Source organism: Coregonus lavaretus (assembly GCF_964263955.1).
Source record: "Coregonus lavaretus genome assembly, contig: HAP1_SCAFFOLD_1460, whole genome shotgun sequence".
NCBI classification, from domain to species: Eukaryota; Metazoa; Chordata; class Actinopteri; order Salmoniformes; family Salmonidae; genus Coregonus; species Coregonus lavaretus.
The window spans coordinates 22,435-41,791 of NW_028162899.1; the positions used below are offsets into that span (position 1 = coordinate 22,435).

At 42.7% G+C, this 19,357-nt stretch overlaps 1 pseudogene across 1 annotated transcript; it reads left to right on the plus strand.

Annotated features, from left to right (window-relative positions):
• The first annotated feature begins 6,111 nt into the window (after positions 1-6,111).
• Positions 6,112-6,691, plus strand: LOC311118709 (heparan sulfate glucosamine 3-O-sulfotransferase 3B1-like; annotated as a pseudogene). The gene has a single exon. The product of its transcript is annotated as a heparan sulfate glucosamine 3-O-sulfotransferase 3B1-like (transcript).
• Positions 6,692-19,357: the final 12,666 nt, after the last annotated feature.

Below are 19,357 nucleotides of genomic sequence, written 5' to 3' on the forward strand. Positions count from 1 at the left end.
GGATCTAAATGTTTTTCCTCATAATCCTGGACTATCGGACCACCATCTTATTACGTTTTCAAATCGCAACAAATAATCTGCTCAGACCCCAACCAAGGATTATTGAAAGCTGCGCTATAAATTCTCGGACAACCCAAAGATTCCTAGATGCCCTTCCAGACTCCCTCCACCTACCCAAGGAGGTCGGAGTACAATAATCAGTTAACCACCTAACCGAGGATCTAAACCTTGCATAATACCCTAGATGCAGTCACACATCTAAAAACAAAACAACATTTGTCACAAGAAACTAGCTCCCTGGTTTACAGAAAATACCCAAGCGCTGATGCAAACTTCCAGAAAATTGGAACCGAAATGGCGCTCCACTAAACTGGAAGTCTTCCGACTATCTTGGAAATAAAGTACCGTCCAATATCGAAAAGCCCTCACTGCTGCTCCATCAGCCCACTTTTCCAACCTGTTTGAGGAGAATAAAAACAATAAAAATTTAATTTTTGATGCTGTCGTAACGCATTAACTAACTAACTAAAAAGCATAACATAACTAAAAAGCAGCATTCTCCAAGTGAGGATGGCCTTCACTTCAGCGGTGATGAATTCATTAACTTTAAGAAAAGATCATGATCATTAGAAAGCAAATTATGAACTCCTCTTTGAATCTGCATATTTCTCCAAAGCTCAGTTGTCCTGAGTCTGCACAGAACTGCCAGGACCTAGGATCAATGGAGACACTCAAGTTTTTGAATCGCTTGACACATTCATGAAAATAGTCATGGTCTCTAAACCTTCCAGCTGCCTACAGGACCCTATTCCAACTAAACTACTGAAAGAGCTCCTTCCTGTGCTTGGTCCTCCTATGTTCAACATAATAAATGGCTCCCTATCCTCCGGATGTGAACCAAACTCACTAAAAGTGGCACTAATCAAGCCTCTCCTGAAAAAGCCAAACCTTGACCCGGAAAATGTAAAAAACTATCGGCCTATATTGAATATCCCTTTGCTCTCAAACATTTTAGAAAAAGCTTTTGTGCAGCAACTCACTGCCTTCAATTTTTCTGATGATTTAGGTGACCTACACACATTTAAAAAAAGATATGTCCAGCAACAACATGAAGACAGGGGCAGCATATAAGTCAATGCCAGAAGCATTTATTGACTGATCTCAAAAGTGTTGGCTTACAAAAGCAAAATAAGTTATCACAGTAAAAATAATGTGTGCAGAGGGTCCCTGGTTCAAGCCCAGGTAGGGGCGAGGACAGGGACGGAAGCAACACTGTTACACTAACAGCCTAAACTCAGAATGCCGTCATCAGCAGACCCATCCATGAGCCCTGAGAAACACTACCTCCTGATGACATCAGCAGACCCATCCATGAGCCCTGAGAAACACTACCTCCTGATGACATCAGCAGACCCATCCATGAGCCCTGAGAAACACTACCTCCTGATGACATCAGCAGGATCAGATGTGTGGAGTTAGAGTTAGACTGGGTTAGAGTTAGACTGGGTTAGAGTTAGACTGGGTTAGACTGGGTTAGAGTTAGACTGGGTTAGAGTTAGACTGGGTTAGAGTTAGACTGGGTTAGACTGGGTTATAGTTAGACTGGGTTAGGGTTAGACTGGGTTAGACTGGGTTAGAGTTAGACTGGGTTAGAGTTAGACTGGGTTAGAGTTAGACTGGGTTAGACTGGGTTAGAGTTAGACTGGGTTAGGGTTAGACTGGGTTAGACTGGGTTAGACTGGGTTAGAGTTAGACTGGGTTAGAGTTAGACTGGGTTAGAGTTAGACTGGGTTAGAGTTAGACTGGGTTAGGGTTAGACTGGGTTAGGGTTAGACTGGGTTAGAGTTAGACTGGGTTAGGGTTAGACTGGGTTAGAGTTAGACTGGGTTAGGGTTAAGATTAGACTGGGTTAGGGTTAGACTGGGTTAGGGGAGGGGGGGGGGGTCTGGGTCTGGGTATTTCTCCCACAGTGTGTGTTATTGGTCCTTTAGCCCTGGACGCTGTAAAAAGCTGTAGCACACAGCAGGGCAAAGTGTCTTAGAAGGGAGTCCTGGGACTGACAGGCAGTATGAGATATGATCAGAGGTCAGGGGTCAGGTAATAGGAGCTCCGCTCAACACAACACACAGCACTGGCCCAGGCCCAGATGTGGAGGACACACTCACACAGAGAGAGAACTCCCTAACCCTGGGTCCCAACTGTTAAGCTGCATTCCTGTAATATCTCTGATGTTCTGCCCTGGAGAGAGAGGAGGAGGGAGGGAGGGAGGAGCACCAGCTACAGACTTAATCCAATCAATCATGCTAATTGATTAATTATGTGCCAAGGACAGAGGAATGTCAGGTGACAATGTGGCCCCTAGTGTAAGTGCAATAAATGCTGTGTAGAGATCTTCAGGGGTTCAACAGACTGACATTCTGAGATCTGATCCGGGAACTGAGCGGGTCTGGGTCCTAAATTAAGACTTTGTCTCGGATCTGGGTCGAGTCTGGTATATTGCCACGGGTCTCGGGTATGTGCAATTAAATTGATTTACCAACTGGACCCGATTGGACCCGTCCTCTGTTCATTTAATGTGTGACGTGATGAGAACTGTGCAAGCTTGTTATCTGTGTCAGTTAATTGCAACTCAAAAAAACGCATAGTTTATGTCCAGCTGAAACTGGTTCTGGCCACTCACCTCACATGCACCTGCTGCTGAGGAGAGAGAGAGCAAGTGAGAGGAGTCTTGCGAAGATGAAGGCCTTTTTCATTGAAGTAAGATGAAAGTTAAAGGATAAATTGTATAGTGAAAAGAAGCCAATAAGGGGAAAGATGAGAAGAACGTTGGCGCGGCCAAATGGACTGTGTGCAACTCCAGTTAAAAAAAATAGTTTCCTTTTCCAAACACAGCTGGCTCACTGAATTTGGCTTATTTTTTCCTCCACTCACATCCCTTCTACGAAAGCAAACCCAGTTGGATAAATGTTAGCATCCCACCTGAAAACATTCAGTGGAGCGCAGAGAGGGAGAGACGATCCAGTACGGGAAGTATTATCGTCCGTGTCCACCTGCCTAAAACTTTTTGACCTCCTGATCTGTCAATTACTACACAGTAGTCTAGAGTTTATGTGAAAAGCTCCAAAGGAAATTGACAGATAAAGGTATTGTTAAGGTCTTGAGACCATCTTCCTCTAACTGTCCTCCATTGGTATCTCTCTGCAGGTTGCAGTAGGTTCAGAGAACCTATTTGATGCACTTACCACATTTATTTTCTCACACATGTCCAAAGAACATGGCGTAAGTCTCTCCAGATGTCCCATGTTTGCACTCTTGAGCCACTCCTTTGTTGCCTTGCCCATGTGTTTTGGGTCATTGTCATGCTGGAATATCCATCCACGACCCATTTTCAATGCCCTGGCTGAGGGAAGGAGGTTCTCACCCAAGATTTGACGGTACATGGCCCCATCCATCGTCCCTTTGATGCGGTGAAGTTGTCCTGTCCCCTGAGCAGGAAAACAGCCCCAAAGCATAATGTTTCCCATGGAGGTGCTAGCGAATGCAGCCGTGGTAGAGATCTGTAAACTCGTAGACGACGACTATGCAGTTTTTCGTTTGGAAATAACTCAAAGCCAGAAAGAAAACAGGGTATTGCGGAGGAAACTACTGGAACTGAAGGTTGCACGGGAGCGCGCAGAGAGGACTATGCGAGAGCGCGTCCTCGCCAGTCGTCCCAGTAGTGTCCGATACAGAGGAATGGCCCATGGGTCTCCCGGTCGCGGCCGGCTACGACAAGAGCCTGGATTCAAACCAGGATCTCTAGTGGCACAGCTAGCACTGCGATGGAGTGCCTTAGACCACTGCGCCACTCACAGACTGAGTATTGCTGAGTATTGCTGACCAGAGCCTTCTCTAACAAAGTCAAAACTTTCTTTAATGTCCCACCCTCAGATACAGATGGTGCCTGGTCTGGTTCACGGCCACATTGAGAAAAAGATGACACATTAGGTCTTTTCACAGGACCCACTCCCTCCTGAGGGCAGTCAAAAACAGCAGCAACCTTCTGTGAAAGTTGTGTTCTACATGCTTTACGTTCCCTTAACAGTTCATCCAACCGATCCTGTACCTCACTGGCTGTCCAGTCACGAATGGGTTTGCTCTTGAACACTTGGGCCAACTCTTTATCAGGACAGTTGCGTACAAACATGACTGCCAACTCTGAGCACTGATTGGGTAAGGTCCTGCCCTCACTCACAAGGTACTGTTCGGCTGCCTCTGCAGCTTTGTTAAGCCTAATCCAGAAATCTATTGGACCCTCATTAGCATATGGTTTGATTGAATAGAAATCAGCTAATGGCATACCTGAGCAGACAGTATCCCCAAAGTGTTGCTTGAAAACACTGAACACCGCCTTAACATCTGTGACAACAAGGTTGTTACGCTTCCAGACTTTGGTCACATCCCGTGCCCTCCCCATGAGCCTAGACATCACCTCCCCAACATTCCCAGACCCAGTGTAACCCCTCTTCTCTAGGTAGACTTCCATTAACTCCTCCCACTCCAGGACAGAGTACTTATCTGAGCCATCACCCCTAAAAAGAGGTGGAGCACTAACATCTGACCTCACAACCAGATTCAGCTTGGACGCATCAATAAAGGCTTTCTTTGTTTTCTTTCAATAAACTTTAATCAAATACAACCACCGACTGTTTGCTCATTACTGTTGCTCTAAGATGGCAACAGCGCATGTGCACATTGAATCTCAACAAGGAAACAGTTGGTGGTGGTATTTGATTAACGTTTATTTAAAAAGTATTAATTTCAGCAAACAAAGAAAGACTTTAGTCGACTAGGAATACAGTATAAATATGGCATGAGTCCATACACTAACCATCACAGGCTACTGGACTAACCCTGTATACAGTGGGGGAAAAAAGTATTTAGTCAGCCACCAATTGTGCAAGTTCTCCCACTTAAAAAGATGAGAGAGGCCTGTAATTTTCATCATAGGTACACGTCAACTATGACAGACAAATTTAGATTTTATTTCTCCAGAAAATCTCCAAGTTCTCTGCTAAAACAAACAAACGACATTGTTAAAACTACTTTTTGTTATGAATACTCATTTGTAGCCTATATCTCGATGTTGCTTTCTTGAAAAGCACAATAATCCAAAATATTTGTTCTCCTTGAAAATATGGAAGAAAATAGTTAACTTATAATGCAGCCTGTATACCGTGCTTAGCACAATCAAGGGCCCCATATATTTGGCAATGCAGAAGATCTCTACGAGCAAAAATTATATTTATTCATAATGAGTTTGAGATGACCAGATAGGTCATAAATAGGCCTATAACTTCAAAAGTATGCGCTTCAGTGATATGCATAATAAATAATGTAATGTCGTAGGCCTAAGGCTATATGACACAGAATCAGAAAAGAGCCCCCTACCCAATCCAATGTGTTAGTTAGTATACATATTAAATAATGCGCTAAGATAAAAATGGGAATAGCACAGCGGGTGGACTTCGCAGCTGCCTCATTAAAAATACAGTTTTAACTATAGAATTTCCCTAGTGATTATATAGAATCCCGTTTATCTCTTCATCCAATAAGAGCGTTTCATCTCTATGGCGAGGATCCCAACGCGAGCGCCCTCCCACATTCTCCTGTGATAGGTCCGTTTTTATCAACAACAACTAATTATTTAGCTTGCGTGCGTGCGTCAATTGGCCATGGTGATTGTCAATCAGACGTATCGGTACGCCCCTCGCTCTGTAAAAGGTCTAGTCGTCGAGAGAAGCCTCAAAACTAGCAGATGTTCGAAGGGTTGGCAACGGTGATGCGTGTGGAGAGAGACCGCTGGTGTTTGGAGTAGCACCACTGAAGTGCACCAGTCGTTCGAATCAATTTCCGAATTATTCCTGTGGCTCTGGTGAATAACTATTATAGCATGCAATGACTTTGCACCCGTGGATGCATCATCCGCTTTAGTTTATTTGCTTGCTTTATTAATTTTTTCGTTTTAGGTGAATGGCATGTGCATTTTGCGAGGCTACTTGAGGTGCCATTGGGAGTGAGTGCTTTTGGCCTTTATGTGTCGCTGGAATATGTTATGCAATCGCAAAGCTTATGGAATATAGCCTGGTTTGTCACAATCTGTATGCGATCTCATTCAGCCCGGTGAAAAATAAACTCTTTCTGCTCTGCATCATGTTTTTACTCTGGGTATATATGCTCTACTCCTGCGTGGGCTACTGTGCCACCATGCCAAGTTTGGTCGTGGACAATTACCGGGGAAAGGAGACAGGGTCCGTGGTCGGTAAAAGGATAGAGAATAACGGCAGAGTGGACCTGACTGCTCCCTAGACCCCAACCCTGGGTGGATATAGAATCCGATTATGACGAACCCTCTGTCCGGACCTCCTCCAGAGACTTGCTCAATAACGATATAGACGCGTACAGAGGAGCAGAGGACTGGGACGAGATGAGGGGCGAGGGGCAGAGTGCTCCTGAGCCGGGTGCGATGTCAAGTTTCTCCAACGGCTCAGGGAGCAAGAAGCTGCCGCAGGCGATCATCATTGGGGTAAAGAAAGGAGGGACGCGCGCGCTGCTCGAGTTCCTCCGCGTGCATCCAGACATCAGAGCTGTGGGAGCGGAGCCGCACTTCTTCGACCGTAACTACGAGAATGGACTGGAGTGGTACAGGTAAATACATCTACATTATATGCTCTCACATTCAATGTGCATTAAAGATGATAGGCTATCAGACATATATCAATGATTCCCATAGATGAACCAGCACTATACAAGAAACGGTGAGAGAATATGCATGACAGTCATAGCTATTCATCCAGTTATTAGAGCTGAAGTTCCAATAGTTGTCCATGATAGCCTATTGCTTCTCGTTTCGTTACCTATATCTTCCACAAACATTATATCCCATTGCAAACGGTGGAGGGTTTCTTTGCGACCAACTGGCAAGTGTCTTCACTGACATTTTCAACCTGTCCCTGACTGAGTCTGTAATACCAACATGTTTTAAGCAGACCACCATAGTCCCTGTGCCCGAGAACACTAAGGTAACCTGCCTAAATTACTACAGACCCGTAGCACTCACGTCTGTAGCCATAAAGTGGTTTGAAAGGCTGGTCATGGCTCACATAAACACCATTATCCCAGAAACCATAGACCAACTCCAGTTTGCATACCGCCCCAACAGATCCACAGATGATGCAATCTCTATTGCACTCCACACTGCCCTTTCCCACCTGGACAAAAGGAACACCTACGTGAGAATGCTATTCATTGACTACAGCTCAGCGTTCAACACCATAGTGCCCTCAAGCTCATCACTAAGCTAAGGACCCTGGGACTAAACACCTCCCTCTGCAACTGGATCCTGGACTTCCTGACGGGCCACTCCCAGGTGGTAAGGGTAGGTAACAACACATTTACCACACTTATCCTCAACACGGGGGCCCCTCAGGGGTGCGTGCTTAGTCCCCTCCTGTACTCCCTGTTCACCCACGACTGCATGGCCAGGCACGACTCCAACACCATGATAATGGCTAAGAGCGTCTGCTAAATGACGTTAATGTGCCCTTGAGCAAGGCACTTAACCCTAATTGCTCCTGTAAGTCGCTCTGGATAAGAGCGTCTGCTAAATGACTAAAATGTAAATGTAAATGTAATAATATGCCATTTAGCAGACGCTTTTATCCAAAGCGACTTACAGACATGTGTGCATACATTTTTACGTATGGGTGGTCCCGGGGATCGAACCCACTACCCTGGCGTTACAAGCGCCATGCTCTACCAATTGAGCTACAGAGGACCACAATCATTACGTTTGCCGATCACACAACAGTGGTAGGCCTGATCACCGATAACGGTGAGACAGCCTATAGGGAGGAGGTCAGAGACCTGGCTATGTGGTGCCAAGATAACAACCTCTCACTCAACGTGACAAAGGAGATGATTGTGGACTACAGGAAGAAAAAGAGGACTGAGCACGCCCCCATTCTCATCGACGTGGCTGTAGTGGAACAGGTTGAGAGCTTCAAGTTCCTTGGTGTCCACATCACCAACAAATTATAATGGTTGAAACACACCAAGACAGTCGTGAAGAGGGCACGACAAGGCCTATTCCCGCTCAGGAGACTGAAAAGATTTGGCGTGGGTCCTCAGATCCTCAAAAAGTTCTACAGCTGCACCATCGAGAGCATCCTGACTGGTCACATCACCGCCTGGTATGGCAACTGCTCGGCCTCCGACCGCAAGGCACTATAGAGGGTAATGCGTACGGCCCAGTACATCACTGGGGCCAAGCTTCCTGCCATCCAGGACCTCACTAGGCGGTGTCAGAGGAAGGCCCTAAAAATTGTCAGACTCCAGCCACCTTAGTCATAGACTGTTCTCTCTGCTACCGCACGGCAAGCGGTACTGGAGTGCCAAGTCTAGGTCCAAAAGGCTTCTTAACAGCTTCTACCCCCAAGCCATAAGACTCCTGAACAGCTAATCAAATGGCTACATGGACATATTTGCATTTCCCCCCCCCCCCACTCCATCTTTTATGCTGCTGCTACTCTGTTTATTGTCTATGCATAGTCACTTTAACTATACCTACACGTACATATTACCTCAAATAACCGGTGCCCCCGCACATTGACGCTGTACCGGTACCCCCTGTATATAGCCTCGCTACTGTTATTTTACTGCTTTCATTTTTTACTTATCTATTGTTTACTAAACACTTATTTTTCTGAACTGCATTTTTGGTTAAGGGCTTGTAAGTAAGCATTTCACTGTAAGCTCTACACCTGTTGTATTCGACGCTTGTGACAAATAAAATTTGACTGACTGTTGTCATTGGAACTAGCTAGTATGCTAACCGTAGCTAGCTAATTGAAAATGATATGAGCACCATTTCATTTAAGACAGGCATACTGTAAGTCAGGTGAATATAATTATTTCAGAAAAAGACTACCTGTCAAGAGATGAGTTTCAGCCAAACCATGCCTATACAAGATGTTGACGCTTGTCTGACTGTTGCTGTTCGTTAATTCCAGTGAAACTGTCAGATTCCAGACGTCATGAATATTTGGACATGCACACAGACATGATCAAATAGCTTTATTTGTTCTCGCTCATTTCAGCAAGCTAGCAATATATCAATGCTTTATCTAAATTGTGGCCGGGAATCCGCCATAGAAATGGAAAGAATTTTAGCTCCGGTAATATGGATAGCCTAAATATTAAAACAATGGGCGAGTTCGTTTTGCATGGCCGGTGACCCAGGTGGATGGAGATTTCTCTTTAGGATCAATGGAATGGTCGAAAATGAGCAAACCCGGGGCACCGGGCCATGCAAAACAAATTTAGCCAAAAATGTAGTGGTCAAAACTATTAGTCTTGGGGGGAGCGGGTTTCTAAAATGCAGTCGTCATCACGCAGTTTTAATATTTATTAGATGGTCATATATATTGTTTAATGCAGACTAGCTCAAAATAAGTGAGATTTGACAAATTATCCAATGGATTATGATAATTTTCTGCCCCAAAACAGGGAGGTGTAAAAACATTAATTTTCACAACCTATGTAGGTTATGGTGTAGGCTACGGCGAAAAGCTGTAGCCAGAGGTGGAAGTGAGACACCCCACTTGGCAGTTTCTTTGTGGTTCAATGAAAGTCAATGAACTAAGTAGACCAGACCCAGCTGCTATTGCAGTAGTGTCTATGGGAGACCCACCCCGTAAACTGTGACATACTTTTTTTCAATGGTAATCGGCCTGAGTAAACAATCTTAATTTATCCACCATCTTTGCTGTAGCCAAAGATTAGGGTAAGCATATCTATTGAGCTCACATACCCATTAAGCCCATGCCTGTCTTTGGATTCAAATAAAACAACTTTTTCTACTGTTTTAATGTTTCAAAAAATTCATCTGGTTATATCCATAACTTGTTTTATTCCAAGTCGATCAGATGTTACATTATTTTTGTTTTTATTAAGTTATTGACAGTAATGTTTATGTTCACACTAGTGGCCAATTTCAAAGATGCAAAAAAACTTTGCTGTTGAGGGTACCCTCAGATAAACCCCATGTATGCACACCATAACAAATTTCATGAGCATTCATTACTATTTCTTGTCAATTTAACACAAAAAATAAAACAGTAAGGACTGAGGCACTGTAATGCAAAACAATAACAAAATAAAGATAAGTACAAAAATAGGAAGATAAAGAAGAAAAAAGGTAAGAGGGGAAGAAGGTGGCAATCCTCTCAAACAGAGTCAAATATAAATCCACCTCCTTATCATTGAAAGGCGGTACAAGTCGGCTGTTCTGACCAAGATCAAACTATGTTGAGGGTGTAGGATGGCCTGATTGGATTCGGAGTACTTCCAGCTCCATCTCTTTCAATCGAATGGTATGCACACTTTCTTTTTGTTCTAGTCTGGCTGCATGCTCTCGTTCTCTTTCCCTGTGCTCGAGCAAAACATTTTGTTGCTCCAACTTTGCCTTTAGTTCTAACTCCCTTAGTTGCACGTCTACGGGATGTACTCTACCACCTGTAGGACCCATTTCATCAACCTCCCTCTCCAGAAGGATTTCCTCCTCCACCAAAGCAGCACCAATCAACTCTTTGACTTCTGCTTTTGGATCGCCAGATGCAATGTCCACCTCTAGAGCCCCCAGCAATGGTATGGTCTCCCCGGTGTATGCACGCAGTCTGATCCCTGCCGGTGTGAGGGTGGAAGCCTGTTTTGAGCCCCACATTTGTTTACATTTAAGTCATTTAGCAGATGCTCTTAAGTTATCAAGATGATGCCTTTACCTGCTCATGGGATTTCCCACTCCTCCTTCAGTGAAATAAATGGGATGAAAAGGGTCGTCTCCCTCATGCAAGAAATCTCCCTCCTCACAAAAGACTAGAGACGGTCATTTTGTCTCAAAGTTAGCAAAGAATGAATCTCTCATGTAAAAAATGTTGACAAGGTAAATTCCTCATTTCATTCTCAAATCTCTTATCTGTGGTGATGATTAATCCTAAGCGTTAAAGCCTAAATAGCAAGAGAGAATCTCATAACTTTTAACCAGACATAGTTACTCCAAAGTGAGAGGTATATGCTAGCTACAACAACTGCAGCTGTTGGTGTCACTGCGTTTTGTAAAAGCCATGTCATGTATGTACAGTAAGAAGGTATGAACGTTTAATATAATGGGGACAAAATGCCAATTGAAATCATTGACTTCCCAAAATGACTGTGTACGCATGGCACTGTAATGTATTGATGCATGTATTTAATTTATGTATATTTAGTATGTGTATCCTTATTTTGCAACGCTGTGTTAACCTATGTTTGTTGTTTAAATGCATATTCTATAACATCTTGTGCAACAAAATAACAAAATGTCCTTTATGTTCAACAAAACAAAAGCCAGAGGATCATATGTACATGTAATATAATTGTATATGATTTTTTAAAAATATTTTCTATGAAAAAAAGGAAGAAACCTCTATGATATTAGATTTTTTAAAGCTGAAATGTTCTTATAAAAAAGCAATAAAGAAAAAAAAGGTTGAACACAGTAGGCCAGTAATAAATTGTGGGATGTCAACAGTAAATTGACCTATTGCACCTGCAGTGGACCTACATGTTTGTGGTGCATCAACAAATGTAACATGTTCTCTATGGGGAGACATGGGATGGGATTCTGCTTGTTTTCTTTGTTTGTTTATTCCTCACTACCCATTATATTACAGGGAGCTATTACATCCTCTTTTTCCTACACTGCAATTTTATCTGGCTTGGTTATAATTATTTTATTTTTATCTGAATAGTTTACAAAACAACGACAAAGTATTTGGATTTTATATGCAGAAAATGTCTAAGACTGAGCTAAAAGGCTTGCTGTGCTGTTATGACCCATACTTGCATAACTACTGTTGAATATTCAGATTACAATATCATTATATATTATCCATGAACATGCTTAACCCTCCAATAACTTTAAATGTTTTTTTTTGCAAGACGGATAATACTGTACTGTTTAGTATAGTATTTTACAGTATAATACAAAATTCTATACTAAGTAAAACACATGATCGAGGGATACTATAGTGTGTAGTAAAGTATCCTACAGTATACTACAGTTTCTGTATACTACTATAGTATTTTTTATGTGGTCTCTCTTTCTCTCGTGTCTTTCTGACCTCTCTCTTGTACTGTATAAAGTATCTTCTTAGTCATGTATTCAGAAAACATTTGTCACATTGTGACACATCTTTTCCAAGAAGTGTCCCCCACAGTCCTGCCTTGTGTTGTCCAGGTAATGAATGAGGGGTTGTTGGTCATCTCTGCATTATCTTTCATCAAAGTGGCCCCTCTCTCTTTCTCCAATCCAGGCCCCTCCCTCTAAATCCCTCCTCTTCTTTCCTCTCCACCTCTTTTACGCCCCTCTATCTTTTTTCCTCTCTGAATCATTCCTCCTCTGACGTCCCACTGAGTTCACCTCACGCCTGACAGAGCATTTAGCTCGCATGCTCCGAGGCTACGGCTGGCCGCAGATGCAGAGTGTATGTGTGTCTCAGTACTGCATCCCTCTCTCCTTCTCCGGGACCCTCATTCTCTCAGACAACCTAGAACAGATTTTGGTCTCCTTGGTGGAAATAGGGTCAAGGAATACTGCGCTTGACCCCTCGAATACGTGGCGTTGGTGGATGGAGCGAAACATGATGTCCCAGATGTGCTCAATTGGATTCAGGTCTGGGGAACGGGCGGGCCAGTCCATAGCATCAATGCCTTCCTCTTGCAGGAACTGCTGACACACTCCAGCCACATGAGGTCTAGCATTGTCTTGCATTAGGTGGAACCCAGGACTTCAGCCAAAACCTAAAAACGGAGAAAATAACATTCAAAGACTCTGTTAAGTTTTTTTCTAACTCCATTGAGAGGCATGAGAGAAAAACACCAACACTCAACTTGATTGTTTCAAAAGAGAGTGTCACTATATTCATTATTTTTAAAACAGCAACTGCTGGTATTGTTTGCATTCAATGATTATTACTAGAATTAATTATTATACTGTAAATAATAGATACATATACAGTATAATAAAATGATACAAAATAATGTACATTTCAGTGCGATTATGAACCGTCAACAAAAAATCCAACAACAAATCCTTGATTTGATTATATACAACACTGGATGGCATGAAAGATGGCAAAAAATAATGGTAATAATTGGCCAGCAGGAACAATCTCATCTGCTGAGAGATAAGATGAAATGAGTTTGTCATACCGACAATGTAAAAACAATACAAATACTCACAACACTACAAGACAGTCAAACAAAGCATCAATATAACTGTAGAGAGGCAAGTAAAATAGTACAGTACTAGTGTGCAAAAGCAAATAAAGTGCTGTGTGTTGCGACCAGGTGTTGTTGAAGGCCTGGATCGCAGTGGGCAAGAAGGATGTCTCGAGATGCTTAGTGGTTAAGAGCGTTGTGCCAGTAACCGAAAGGTCGCTGGTTGATTTACTGTAAAGGGCTTACAATACACACAGCCACCAGCAGAGGGCAGCATCGAAGAGGGAGCCACCGTCATTGGTCTCCCTCCGTCAGATGGCAACACCACCATCCTAACTGTGGTGGATAGGTTTTCCAAAGCCGCCCATTTTATTCCCCTTCCCAAGTTACCCTCAGCCAAGGAGACGGCCCAGCTCATGGTGCAGCACATCTTCCGGATACATGGACTTCCGGTCGACATGGTCTCCGTTCTCGTCCCGGTTCTGGAAGGCAGTCTGCACCCTCATTGGGTCATCGGCCAGCCTGTCCTCCGGTTTTCATCCCCAGTCTAACGGCCAGTCGGAGCGAGCCAATCAGGACCTGGAGACGTCTATTTGTTGCCTCGTCTCTGCCCTCTCCCGACTGGAGGAGCTGCTGCCTGTACCAGACCTTACAGAGGTAGAGGCTCAATATCTTAATAGGATGAAATCTTTAGAGATGGTCAGGCTTGTCATGTTATTTCTTCAGTATCACACGCTTAGGGATGTCACTAACAATTTTTATAATGACACTGTATAATGTCCAGTCTTTGGGAACAAAGCTACTTGTTCATGATATCCTTTTGGTCAACTCAAGTTGAATCCTATATGATTAATGTAGACACACAGGAGAGGAGTGCTTCTTTGATTCAAGACCATGGTGCTTGCCTACGGAGCAGCAAGGGGAACTGCACCTCCTCACCTTCAGGCTATGCTCAAACCCTACATCCCAACCTGAGCACTCTGTTCCGCCACCTCTGGTCTCTTGGTCTCGCGCCCCTGCTTGAGGGCAGCTCCCGCTCAGCCCAGTCAAAGCTCTCCTCTGTCCTGGCACCCCAATGTACATTTATAGTTAATCCATGAGGTGCTCTTTGATCATTTGATGAAATATTATAGAACAAAAAGAAGTTGATGCTGGATAGTAAACAATGCCGTAAAAGCCTTTGTGCAAACAAACTTCCACTTCTGCGATCATCTCGTCGTCGTCGTCCCACATTGTCCTTCTGCGCTCATCTCTGCGCTCATCTCGTCCCACGTTGTCCTTCTGCGCTCATCTCGTCGTCGTCCCACGTTATCCTTCTGCGCTCATCTCGTCGTCCTTCTGCGCTCATCTCGTCGTCGTCCCACGTTGTCCTTCTGCGCTCATCTCGTCGTCGTCCCACGTTGTCCTTCTGCGATCATCTCGTCGTCGTCCCACGTTGTCCTTCTGCGCTCATCTCGTCGTCCTTCTGCGCTCATCTCATCGTCGTCCCACGTTGTCCTTCTGCGCTCATCTCGTCGTCGTCCCACGTTGTCCTTCTGCGCTCATCTCGTCGTCGTCGTCCCAAGGATAGCAGTAACCATGATTTTATACCTCAGTGCTCTTAACTCCTGGCAGTAGTTTTGGGAGTTCCCAACTATGATTATACTGCTATTACATAATCAGTTACTAGGCAATCAAGGAAGGATCAGGTTCTGATGAGCCAGCAAGTAAGGAAACCAACAACTACAGAATCTTCTGAAGCAGAACAATTCTTGCATGTAGCCAAAACAGCAGTTTGAGATTGTCCTCAATTTTATTATTGTGCCAGTTCCCTTCCCTTCTTGTCTCCCACATGGGTGACCTAATTCCAGGTCTGAGTTTAAATTCTTTGAAATCACGTGGTGGGGGCAGTGTGCTGAGATGCTGTACCTCTGTGGGGCGCAACCAATAATGTATATATACACTAGATGACTGATAGGGGGCGATGTGTTGAAGCCACCGTGCCTCCATCTTGGCATTCTCCCACTATCATAAACAAATATTTTGGATGCTATAGAAATGCATTTATTAATGTCTACATTTGTTTTTGCTAGGACCGAGTTTGGGAAACCCTTATATGGATGACTACTCCTACTAGGGACTGCCAATATGTCCGACAATCAAAAATCAGGACTATCAAAATACTGTAGCTGGATACCGCTAGGTCCACTATATTATATCATATCATGGTAATATCATACATTGGAAACCCTTTTCAGTTATCTCGGTTACTGTAATGGACTTTGGCAAATGTGGCTGCTGCAGGTACAACAAACTATTATGACCCCTCTATGGAAAGATGAGACTCTCACAAACACGTTTGCTCTACGACCTCCACAAGTGTCTTGGGACTCGTCTGAAGTCGGTACAGACGATCTGCCAACTTCTGTCTCTAGCGTCCGAACAATTTGGGCTATACACTAATATGACCCCTCCGTGGAAAGGTGAGACTCTCACAAACACTTACGGTTGTTTTGCTCTAGGACACCCAGAGGCCTCACAAGACTTGCCTGAAGGTTTCCGGTACCAGTTGTACATATTGACACTGTTTAGTGCCAAAAATAAAGGGTTAAATACATTCCTGATCTTTCTTATATCTCTCAGATATAGGACAGACACTTTATTTGATACTTTAAGGGGTGTTAAAATTCTAACTGAAATAGCAAAATGATCCTTGATATGACCTTCTTAAAACAATTCCATATAGCTTAGTAGAAATATTTTGCAAGCTATAGTTTATATAGTTTTTTGCCACAGTTATTGTATTACAGACACGTTAATGCTACTTTTAAATTATATTATGTGAGCTAAACACAAACATTTTTCTTAAAGTATAATTTTTTGAGATGACTAATGTTAGTGTTCCCACTACAACAACAAAAATACTTAAATACATGTAATTTAATCCTTGAAACATTTAATTGAAATACAGCAGAATTCCATTTGTTAGACTGCTCTTACTGGGGAGTGCCAATATGGCCGACCGGTGGCTTCAAAGCCTCTCGATGGCCAATACAAAGCATCAGCAGTCCAGGGTTTATATACATCATTGGGTGTGATTGCAAGCCAACTGATTTGGCATGGAGTGGTTACACAATTGCAGCTTCACTACACTAGTTCCTTCTCTTGGATAGGTAACATAATAGACCTTTGCTCCATAAATGGTTTTACAGTCAACTGGGGTCACAGAAGAACAATAGAACGTGTGGGCCACTCAAAATAAAGGGTAGGAAAGAACACAGTGCAATACAATACGTTAAAATCAAAACAACTCATTCAAAAAATAAATGTCACCAACAGAAGTTTCCATCTGTGATGAGAAAATAATCTTACATTTCAGCAGACACTCTTATCCAGAGCAATTTACAAATAAGTGCCTTGCTCAAGGGCACATCGACAGATTTATTTCACCTTGTTGGGTCGGGTATTCAAACCAGTGACGTTTCGCTAGTAACCACTAGGCTACCTGCCGATCTCTAACTATGTTCAATATTTACATCCATTTGGCTTTATACATGTCACTGTCATGATGTGTACGTGATTTACAGTATATTGGGAGGTTGTGAGTATTGGTCAGAGTGAGAGTCAGAAAATGACATCACTATTAACAGTTCAAACAGTAGCATTGCTTTGGTCAATGTGGTGTGTCGTCTTCCGTGAACAGTCTCTCTCCCTTAGGCAGAAAGGACTTTACAACGTGGTGTGATTGCAAGCCAACTGATTTGGCATGTAGTGATTACACAATTGCCGCTTCACCCAGACAGATCAAGTTATTGTCGGCCATTTTGTGATGCAAGAAGGTCTTGAGATGAGATGGTTGCTGGTATTACCCGTTTGTGCTCTCCCTCCCTCCTTTCTTGTTGGTATCCGTTGGCAGTGGGTAGGTGGATTGTTGTTGCATAGTTTTGATGTCCTTTTTCCCCATTGTAACAACTCTTTTATATTCCTTTATTGTGAATTATTTATTTATTTTGTTATTATTTATTTTAAACTAATTAATTTGTAAACCAAAATATATATATATATTTATTTATTTATTTATTTATTTATTTTTCCTACCAATTTATTGATTAGTGGCAATCTTACCACATCCGGTAAAGAAAAGTAAAGGAAACTAGTCAACTTCACAGCAATCAAAAAAGAAAGACAAGTAATCCAGCAACACTACAGCACCCACAAACCAATTGCTTAATAAACACCCAATCACCTTAATTTTACAGAATAATCCCAGTGCTGGATTCCCAACACAACTCTAATCAAAACAACCCATGCACAAAAAACTTCAATGTGCAATTCTCAATTACATCAATTAATCAGTCTTTTGCCAAGTCCCTGCCAAATGGTCACAACATGAAATATTTTATGCATACACAATGTATCTATTATATCCTGTAAGGGAAAGTAAGTTTGTGGATAGAACAGTACTGGCCTTAATTGGACTGGATCCGAGGCAGCACACGCTGTCGCGTGACGCACTGGTCAGCACCTCCTCTCTCTCTGTCTCCTCCTTCTCGTTTCTCACATCACAGGGGAACAAAAGAATGAGACAAGATTTTAGTCTTTTATGCACTCACTGGGTTATTTCAACCATACAATACCCTTTTAGACATACCTATGTTCACATTCGCGCTAAGAAATAAGCAAACAGCTTAACTCAGGAATATTTTAAATAGCGCAGTAACATTTTATTTATTTATTTATTTTAATTTTATTTTTAATCCGTCAACATAGCTCTCATTTATAAATTCAATGGATCTCAATCAAATGGTTTCATAGTTAAGCAACAGCCACTTAACAAACAGAATACTTTATTCGTGTGTACTCAAAGTCTCCCCCTCCTTCTTTTTTCAGCTATAAGTCTGCGTGTCACAGCAGCTCAGTGCAGGCAGGGGAGTGGCATATTTGCTCTGTGTAACTCTAAACTCATAAAATCCCACACATGCGCAGCTCATTTACTAGTGCGATTTCATGGTGAGAGGAGCTCTCCCGCAAGTAACTTTTCTCTAAGTCAAACAGCAGACAGACCAGCTGTCCCTCCATTCTTTCCAACACAGACAAACAGTAACACTGAACAAAACGCACAAACCAACACAAAACATAGATCACAAATCCTACTTCGAAGTTTCTTAACTTTACTATCTTCACTTACTCTACTCTAATCTGCAGATTTATAGTTATTTTCTTATCCATTACAAATCCTCTCTATACAATCATACAATCATAACATCCTCCCGGGGCTCATAGATTTCAACAATTTTGAAAACGTTCTCTCAAATGGAGACTCATAAGGTTTTAACCGTAATTAACATATTTCCTTACAAAAACTAAAACCCCTGATCTCAACCAAAACATATATATGTATATATCTCTAACATAAATATTATCATAGCATGAGTCGACACACAGCTGAAACACATCAGAGACCTCTTTATTTTGCGCAAACACACACTCTCTTTCTCTCACACACGCGAAAATAATGCATCCATTCATACGGTCCTTAAAAGCATGCTTCCGTCGCTCCTATTTCCTTTATATTCCTTCCTAAATTTCTGCTACCTTGAGTTGCAGATATTCAATGAGAGGCTACTTCGGACATATACCTCGTCAACTATATACCGAGAGGTAACATACAATTGAATGTGTATTCTACAATCTCCAGTCCCTTGGACTGACCTGAAAATCCACCTAGTGACTCTTCAGGATTTGTGGCCCATCTAATGATCACCTCGTTTGAGGGCTTCTGTAGATCAGCGACGTCCTAACAGTATACATTTTTCCTTAGTTCCTTTTCCATTCTATTCCATTATTCTATTCCTTTTCCCTTTAATTTTATTCTAGCCAAATATCCCTAGGCCCAGTGTTATCAATTCCTATAGACACTCCCCCCTGTTTGCGTTGTTTCCAACGCAAACAACTTTAGACATTTCGAACGGAATCCTATCACACAGCAATAACAGCAATGCACACACAGACTCTTCACGGTGCGTCCCCCCAACGCACACACAGTCACACGAACTGACCAGCGCCCAAAGTTGTGAGA